Source organism: Ictalurus punctatus, chromosome 7, assembly GCF_001660625.3.
Source record: "Ictalurus punctatus breed USDA103 chromosome 7, Coco_2.0, whole genome shotgun sequence".
NCBI lineage: Eukaryota > Metazoa > Chordata > Actinopteri > Siluriformes > Ictaluridae > Ictalurus > Ictalurus punctatus.
In genome coordinates this window covers 11,504,106-11,514,378 of record NC_030422.2, presented here as the reverse complement: position 1 = coordinate 11,514,378, position 10,273 = coordinate 11,504,106, and positions in this window count along the sequence as shown.

Genomic DNA, 10,273 nt, shown 5'->3' with positions numbered 1-10,273 from the left:
CACACACACACACACACACACACACACACACACACACATCTCTCTCTCTCTCTCTCTTTCACACCCACACATCCACTGAGGACTTCCCAACATTGAGACTCGTTGGCCAGGAAACACAATCTCACGTTCCCAGCCCTCCACACATGCCTATTGTGACCCACATGCCCATTATTTACAGTTATGTTTTCATTCATACCAATAAAAGTGTATGCCGAGGCACATATGTCCAATTAGTTCAGTATGGTGGGAGTTAATTCAGTACTGCAAAAATCATGTCTGTACAGTAGCTAATTTAGTACTGTAGAAGAAGTTATTTATTTCAGTACAGTCAGTATTAATTCAGTACTGTGAAAGTTATTTCATTACAGTAGGTGTTCATTTTGTCCTGTAAATATTAACTTGGTACTGCAAAAGTCATGTTAGTACAGTAGGTGTTCATGAATTTAGTAATGTAGAAGTTATTTAGGTACTGTAAGACTTAATTCAGCGCAGCAATTTCAGCACTGTAGGTGTTAGTTCAGTATTGCATACATTAATTCAGTACTGTAGACATTCATTCTGGACTGTACCAGTTATTTCAGTACAGTGGGTGTTAATTCAGTACTGTAGACAATAATTCTGGACTGTGGATATTAATTCAATACTGTAGACATTAATTCTGGACTGTACCAGTTATTTCGGTACAGTAGGTGTTAATTCAGTAATGTATACATTAATTCAGTACTGTAGATTTTAATTCATATTAATGCACCATAGTGATCTCACCAAGAGCAGGATGTCCCTCCAAATCTGACGAAAGGACAAGAAGAAAATTTTGCCAGGGAGGCTGCCAAGAGACTTACAGCAATATTAAAGGAGCAACAGGAACATCTGGAAAAAGCACTGCTCACTTCCTGCATGCAACAATTATCTCTTGTATACTTTATGTCTGGGATATGGGGTACGGAGTCTAGATGGACGCCCTTTCTCACAAAAAAAAAAAAAAAAAAAAACTTGCCTAAAAAAAAATCACCCTAAACCACCTGACAAAATGTGTTATGGCATGATAGACCAAGGTAGAACTTTTTCGTTCATAATTCTAAAAAGTTACTTTTGGTGCAAAACCAGGACAACTTATCACCCAAAGATCACAGTGAAGCACGATGGTGGCAGTATCTCACTATGGGGCTACTTCTCTTCAGCTGCAACTGGTGCTCTAGTCAAGATAGAGGGAATCATGGATATCTCCAAACACCAATCTACTCCAACACAAAACCTGCAGGTCTCTGATAGACAGCTGAAGAGGAAGAAAAATGTGACCTTCCAGCACGATAAAGAACCAAAGCACAAATCCAATTCAACAAAGGAACGGCTTCAGAAGAAGACAATCAAGGTTTTGGAATGGTCCAGTCAGAGCCCTGATCTAAATCCCAGCAAAAACCTGTGGAATGACTTAAAGAGGGAGGAGTACAGGAGATCCCCCCGCTATCTGAGAGATCTGGAGCAATTCTGCCAGGAAACGTGGAATAAAATGACCTGCTTATGGAAGATATCATTAGAAATATAATAGTGAACGTCTCTGTAATGTATTAATAATGTACGTGTGTGTGTGTGTGTGTGTGTGTGTGTGTGTGTGTGTGTGTGTGACAGAGAGATGTTGGAGAAGGTCGACTGATTTTCAGATTGTGAACTCGATCTGGGTTGAGACGTTGAGACGTTGAGGTGCTGCGTGTTGAGAGATCACCCGAGGGCGTCCGCTGAACCGAATAAACCAGCGCTGAGACAAATTGAAGGATAAAATAAACTGCAGGTTCTGATTCTGACCCACTTCAACGTTTCTGAAACAAACACACATTTCTACACGTCTCTGTGGAGAGGAAACTCCCGTGTGTTCTTCTTACACTTTTTCTCTCTTTGGCCTGTTTACAGTGTTTCAAATGAACACGTTGTTATAAAAATTCAGTCAACTGGTCACACGGTTTATATGAATGTGTTCTGGCAAAAACGAGATTATTTCTATAGCAACAAGTTGTTCACAGCGACTCATACGCGTAAACTTTAAAATAAAATTAAAAAATGTTCTTTAGTTTTTTTCCCCCTTTTTTTTTTAAATACTTTTTTATGCTGTGTTCCAAGCATTCTTCATCTTTTCTTACTTTCTTGAATCTTTTCTTTCTCTACCTTGTTTTTTCTTGAATTTCTCTCACTTTCCTTCTTTCCTTCTCTTTTTCATGCAGCTTTCCTTTCTTTCAATTGCTTTCCGTTCATTCTCTCTTTCTTGTTTACTTGCTTGTGTGCATCTTTCTTTCCCTTTTGTTCTTTCTTTTCTCCCCCTCGTTCTCTCTCTTGTTTACTTGCTTTTTGCTTCGTTCTTTTTCTTGCTACATTCTTTCCTTCATTCTCCTTTTCTTTCCTTCTTTCTATTTGTTTTCTCCCTCTTGCTTACTTGCATGTTTGCTTCTCTCCAGCTTTCTTGCTACATTCCCTTTCCCTTTCTTTCTTTCCATTCGTTCTCTCTTTCTTGTTTACTTGCTTGTTTGCTTCTCTCTTTTTCTCATACTTTCTTCTTTCTTTCCTTCTAGCTGCATTCTCTCTTTCCTTGCTGCTTTCTCGCACTTATTTGCTTCTTCCCCCTTTCCCTTTCTTTCTTTCTTGCTTATGTGCTTGCTTCTCTATCTTTCTTGATACATATTCTTTCTTTCTTTCTTTCCATTCGTTCTCTTCTGGTTTATTTGCTTGTTTGCTTCTCTTTCTCTTTCTTTCTTTCCCTCCCTCATTCTAGCTGCATTCTGTCTTTCCCTTGCCTCTTTCTCCAGCTCTCGCTTATTTGCTTCTTTTTCCATCTTTTTTTCTTTCTCTTTCATTCTTATGTGATTGCTTCTTTCTTTCTTTCTTTCTTTCTTTCTTTCTTTCTTTCTTTCTTTCTTTCTTTCTTTCTCTTTTTCCTGCTTCTTTCATTCTTTTTCTTGCATGCTTGCTTCCTTATTTTCCTTCTTTTTCCTTTCTATTTTTCTATAGGTAACTCCTCATTCACAGGTGTACGCTCTGCTTAAATGGATTAAGAAACGTGCGTAAATCGCTGATACGGTGAGGAGATGTTTTTATAACGTTTATGGAAGGAGTCTCTGGTGTCTGCGCTTTGTAACAGTCAGAGGTGAAGTTGTAACTTTTCTGACATCTTTGGGACAGAGGAGTTTATGCTTTGTTTCATGGATAAGAAGTACGACGAGTCGTTCTGTAATAAATAAAAACGGTAACTGTTGGTGTAAGAGGAATAAAAGGTTTACAGTGTTTACAGTAACTGGGTTTCTTGGGGTTTTACTCTAACAGCACAACGCACAGCGTGCTTTGTTCCCGGATGTGAAAATGAAAACCCGTAAGCGTTTACGCAGACGTCGGGTTGTAAATCGGTCACGTGACCAATTCTTCAATGAACTTCTGAAACTGAATGCCTCAGATGTAGTAGGAGTCTTTCTACAGGACACCACCATGATGGTTAGCATTCTCACATGACCATTACTCATTAGCGTGACTAATACATAGTGGTGTCTGACTTTAACCCGAGACTCTGAGTAGGAACACAGCATGCTGTGAAGTCAAATGCTACATAATTCATTATCCCATACACACACACACACACACACACACACACACACACACACACTGTCCTCTGGGAGAACTGGGCCTTTACAGAATTATAATGGGAAGTGCATTATGGGAAGTGCATTATTAGGCTGCTTTGCTTGGACAAGAAACTATTGCAGTGCATTGTGGGATTTCAGAAATTCTACGTGATGAAGTTCACATTTCGTTATTGTTAATATTTAATTGCTGTAGTGTGTAGGGCTGAGTGATATGAAAAAAAAAAATATCACCATTCTCAATATATACAGGCTTGCAAACAGTTTCTTGGGAATTTTAAAACTGCGAGAAAAATAAAACTACATATTTTTATAACCCAAAGGTGTCCAGTGGATAAAAAACAGGAGGCCCGACTCCCTCTCTGAGTCCTCATCCATTTCACTCATCCACTTTTTCTGGTTAAGAAGAACAGATACAGTGATGGATATTTAAACAATGTTCTTTCATAGGATGTTAGTCGAGCACACAAGGTTTATAGCACAGAGTTGCCTCATCCTGCTGCTGCTGCCAGGTGATAAGACAAGTCTTGACCCATACACACACACACACACACACACACACACACACACACACACACACACACACACACACACACACACACATAATCCTCACATGTGCCTTTATCAGAAAGGAAACATTTTTTAAAATGTCAAAAAAAAACATAACAAATGTTATAAGGTATTATAAAATGATTTTTTTCATTGAGCTTGACTCATATGAATTTTGAAGAGCTTCATATGTTGCTACTATGAGGGGAAATTAATATCTATTTCTTTACATTTTAGAGATCCAAACAGCTCTGAATACCAGAACTGAGGAAAAGTGTGAGGAAAAGTTGATGAAACTGTGTTATAGATTTGAAATAACTGGGGCAAAAAAGTTCTTCATCACTTTAAACTCTAAACTATCTTAAAAATTTCCTTTCTCAGCCCTCTAGTTCTTTTAGTAGGGCTACATCATTCATATTTCCTGTTTACTTCCTGGTTCAGCTCCACCTTGGCCACGACCCCTCATCATTACTCTCACCTGTGTCTCGTTCAAATCCCATGGGGTGTGTGTATTAAATCTGCTTTACATTTCTCCATAAAGTAAAAAGTGATGGTACAGGTGCATCTAAAAAAATTTGAATAATCGTTGAAAAGTTTGTTTTTTCCCATAATTACATTTTTAAAAAGTGGACCTTTCATATATTCTAGATTGATTACACATAACGTGAAATATTTCAAGCCTTTTTTTGTTTAATCCTGATGATTACGGCCTTAAAACGGATTTATATACACGTACAAGTCCTGTGTTCCCCGAGATGCAGTACTAGATCTTGACACAACACGCTTTATTTTTAATTGTCCATGAAACAATTGAGCTCCTGTTCTCGCTTACGTTATCGTGGATATAAACAGTCGTTCAGTCACTAGACTCTCGATATTCTCTCTATCTTGAATTATCAAGGCAAAAAATAATAAAAAATGCAGCTCATCATGTTACTGAGAAATCCATGTTTCTCTGTGTGCTATAATATTCATGACGCATTGATAATTATCGGTTCTACGAGCACAGCTAAAACAACTAACTGACAGCTCCAAAGTGAAAATCCTCATGAGTGTGTGTGTGTGTGAACGTTTTTATATCTTGGTGTGAACTGCAGACCAAACGTGCCTAAAAGTATATCTAACAGTTTTGGCCTTGTGAGGACATTTTGCTGGTCCCTACAAAGAAAACTGCTTTCATATAAAACTAAAAAAGAGGCTAAAGAGGTTACTGAGGTTCACGTTTTGGTTAGATTTAAGTGTAGAACAGCATTAAAAGGTCCTCACAAGGATAATGAGATTAAAAACGTGTGAAGGGATCGCTCAGTAACGCATGCAGTGTAACACTGCCCCCTGGTGAAATGTCTTAACAATTAAACTTAGATCCTGTCTCAGGCGGCTCTGATCTAATCCACAGTGTGTAAAAGCTGACATTAAATGAGGCGTCAAGAATTATTTCTATCCTAGAACTGAAATTTATCAGTCACACATCTGGTAAAGTGTCAAGTCCCAAATCAGAAACAATGAGTATGTGGTTAGTCAGAAATAGAGCCATCGGTGTCATGCTGTTATAGAAAAATAATCAGCGACAGGTTTATGGTAGTGTACAGTAACAAAGCGGAGTCACAAACACTTACAAATCGAATGACATCATACTGCGTATATATTTATAGTTACGTTTAACGCTGTGGAGCATCTACAAAGCAAGCGAGTTCCTGTTCTCACTTACATTATTGCAGCTAAAAACAGCAGTTCCTTCACCAGTCCTCTCTTTATTCTCTCTCTTGAAGTTAAACAAAGACAACCCGCAGCTTGTCGTGTTACTGAGAAAACCACAAAAGAAGCGTAAACTCCTCTGTGCTGAAGATGTCAGAAAACTTAAAGTTACAACTTTAGCTACCTCACGATGTTCAAGCTCTTGTGCTTTTGTTTTAAGGAGCAAACAATAATGTAATCACCTGAAATTTTTCCTTCCTATTAATGGCATTGTAACCGATGGTGCACTGAAGTCCTCCTGGAAAGGACTTCGTATTTCCGAAATGGCGTTGTACTTTCTCTTAATTAACTACAAAAAGTACAGCAAGTTTTTTATTTATTTATTTTTTTAAACCCTCTACTTCTAGAAAATGAACAACAAAGAATGCAACTCAGGCGTGTTTGGCTGTTTTATGTTGTTAATCAGCTTATGAACCCACTGTAAACTTTATCGTTACATAGGCTATTACATGGTAATTATACATCATTAGCACATTAAACTTACCAAACCATTATTATTATTATGATTATTATTATTATTATTAATATTATTTCTAACCCAGTTATGATAGTTTACCTCTTGCAAATCCTCCTCTATTCCCTCACGTCACTTTTATATTTATATTCCAAATAGATTCTGAAGCTTTTGTCTGCTGCACTGTTACAAACCAATCAGCTTCCATGAATCAAATCGATTTAATTAGACCGCCAATGAGAGCCATCTGCGTCACGTGATCAAAGTAAAGGCATCCTATTGGCCACCATGCACCGTTTCTCCAGATATCTACAAAATTTGGAAACAGGAAAGCCAATGGGTTATCGTCCAAATATCCCATCATGAGGAAAGAGTGAGATGTAAAGGTTTAATAATGCGTTAGGTTTGATAGAAAGCACATTATAAAAGCAGTGGATTTATTCGGCGTTGTTTTGCCCTTTAATCGATGGAAAATAAAATGTGGAAAGAGTTAACATGCTTTTATTGAGTTTTCACCTGAAAAATAACGCGTTTGATTTCCTCTAGGTGTCGCTGTGAACACGGAGAAGGACAAGAACGTCTTTCAGCACTTTTTTACTCATGATGTTCAACCCATCTTGGGATCTTTTTCTTTTTTTGTTTTTTACAACCTTCAGTGAGTCAGATCATTTGACTCACTAAAAAGAGTCGGCTCCCAAACGATTCGGCGCCATTTTTTAAAAAAAGGTGCAGTAAGTACGATTAGCCTTTTTTTTATTTCAGGATTAGGTCTCTAAAGTTTAGGTAAGTTTGATATTTGAATGATTCCCGCCCATGTTCACGAATCTCCGCTCCCCAGAATCTAAGGTGACCCATAGAGTGTCCATAAAATGACTGACAGGAGGCATTCTCTTTAGGTTATTTTTTGCAACAACCTAAAGAGACCTTATACAGAACGTTTTCTATGGTTATTTTTTTGGGTCAATTTGGATAATTTACATTTTCTTCAAGCACTTGCAGATACAGGTGTGGGTCCAGAGGGGCACTGGCTAACCCCAGCTGAATCTGATTGGCCCCTGAAGTGCCCCTGTCCTGTCAATCATCTCTGATCTATGTCTCTCCAGCAGATGAGTCAGTTTGTTTCAAATTCAGCTCGTGTAACTGTTTCTTTCTATCGCATCTTGTAATGTCAGGTGTACAAATACTGCGTTTTTACTGTCCTCGTCCACTTAAGCTTCAATAGTCAAAGTACCTATTCAACACTTTAACTAAAGTCTCAATGGACATTAGTCCTACTGTCATTTATCTTCTCTTTGGCTAACGTTAAGAAGCTAGTTAGTTACAACAACACACTAGTTGGTTTACTAGCTGGTTACCAGCTGGTTACCTAGGCTAAGCAATGTTGGATCGTAGCTAGCTAGCTGGCTAATTAGTTAGGTTTCACACATAAGGTCACAGTTGCTCCGTTCAGGGAAGTAAAATATAGCAACATAATGTTTGGTCATGCCACACAGTCACAGTCAGTAATTACTGTAAATAAAACTAATGCTACGTCCCATGTAAGTGGCAGCTGGGAAGTGCATGGAGACTTCAACACAGAGCTCTGATTGGAATGGAGTGCAGCAAAGCACTAACGTTAATTAGTGAAGCTCATTTTTTAAATCAGCATCTTTGTTTTAACTCCAGAGTTTGGCAGAGGTAGTGGTTTCTGACCAAAAAGAAGCCGACCCTGCCTGTCTCTGACCGTGAGAGCCATCAGTGTGAGAATAAGGGAGAGAAAGAGAGCGAGAACAAGGCAGATCTGCTTTCATTAAATGATCTCAGCCTGTTTTGTATATATTTTAAACTAAAATATCAGCTCATGTCAATATCACAATCACTTCACATTGCAACACTACATTTGAGCTACAATCAGTGTATTTTTCTTGTTTTCCAGTGTAAATGGGTGGCTGTGACTCAGGTGGTAGAGCAGCTTGTCCACTAATCGTAGGGTTGGTGGTTCGATTCCTGGCTCATATGACTCCACATGCCGAAGTGTCCTTGGGAACAACACTGAACCCCAAGTTGCCCCCGATGGCAAGTTAACGCCTTGCATGGCAGCTTTGCTACCACTGGTGTGTGAGTGTGTGTGTGAATGGGTGAATGAGACACAGTGTAAAGCACTTCGGAGAAAAGCGCTATATAAGTGTGCCATTTACCAAATATATAAGCATCTTTAAAGAGGAATAAATTCATCTGAGAACCAAATTGCCGTGGATTAAGTGCATTTTATTTTCCATTGAGAAGATTTATGATGAAATACACAAAACAATTCTTAATATCCAATGCATGTGTGCTTTTTTAAGAAGATTTTGATTTTTTTGTTGTTGTCGCGTGCAACATCAGACCACTAGACATGGCCATGCGCAAACTTCATGATATTAAAGGCCTTTATAGTAATGTTTATTGAATTATTTATGTAATTGTTCTTCTAATTCTGATTGTTTGCTCTAATGTCCATTTAACTTGCTGCCTTTTTAAATTTCTTTGTTAAATTTGCAGATGACGGTGGTGGAAGAAGTGAGCCTGTTTTTGCAAGTGGAGAAGTTGAAGATCAGAAGTTTTTATAGAGAAACTGATCCATTTTTATAGTTACAACTTATTCTATTTTTTTAAATATTTCAATGTTCTTGCAAATTTTTATCCATGAAAAGATGATTTTTTTAAATTAAATGATAATGTTTTCAATGACCCAAGATTCATGGCTTGATATTTTATGTAAACAATGGATCGACAAAATCATGGATTGTGTGCTGATTATTAATTTATATAGAATGATTTGTTTTATTTATGATTAATGATGCATGAATGTATAAATATTAAAAATAAATGATGAGAATTGAGGTTCTGGAAGCCAAAAATTGTTAGCTGGGTAGTAATAAAAAAAAAAACAAAAAAAAAAAACTATTCACCTTTAAATCAGGCAAAGTTTATAGCCTACATTAGTCTGAGCAGTGATTGTTCTTCTTTACCTAAATATGCCTGAATATTTTAGATCGTAGTAGAAGCTTTGTTTTCTCTTGTAAAAACAGCACCTATTTAATTTGTTTCTATTATTTATCATGCCGTTTTTTTTTCTGTATACTTTTATTGTTTCATGTCTCATTTTGAGTAAGTCAGATAAAGGATAGTCTCAGTTCATTGAGTATTCCAATGCCCTTTGTAAGAGTTTAAAAAATTTAATACTACTTAATAACTATGTAAGATAACTTATTTATTTGCACTTTTTAACAAAGACTTCATGACAAATCAGCTTTACAGAAATCCGAACGCAATCATGTTCATTTTTGTTTAAGATCAGCTTTAGAAGTTATATATACAGTCCCCTCTGAAACTATTGGAACAGCAAGGCCAAGTTAGTTATTTAATCATGCTATGTTGCATCTACTCTTGGTTTGAGCCTTCAGTTTCACCTGTAAATACCGCATTTCTTGTTAAAAAGGATAAACCAACATGAAGATCAGAGAGCTGTCTATGGGAGAAAAGCGTGCCATTTTGAAGTTGAGAAAAGAGGGAAAATCAGTCATTGTGCAAACATCACGCATAGCCGATACAACAATTTGGAATGTCCTGAAAAACAAAGAAACCGCTGGTGTACTGAGCAACAGACATCGAACTGGCCAAGGAAAACAACAACAGCTGATGACAGAAACATTGTGAGAGCTGTGAAGAAAACCCCCAAAACAACAGACAGTGACATCACCAACAACCTCCAAAGGGCAGGGGTGAAGGAATCACAATCCACCATTCCACCATTCACAATCCACCAGATAAAATCAAACTGGGATATAATAGCGTTATGTTTTAATGTTAATTGCACATTTAACAAGCGTTTAATGCTGATGTAGGACGACACACAAATCCGTCCTATTCAGTC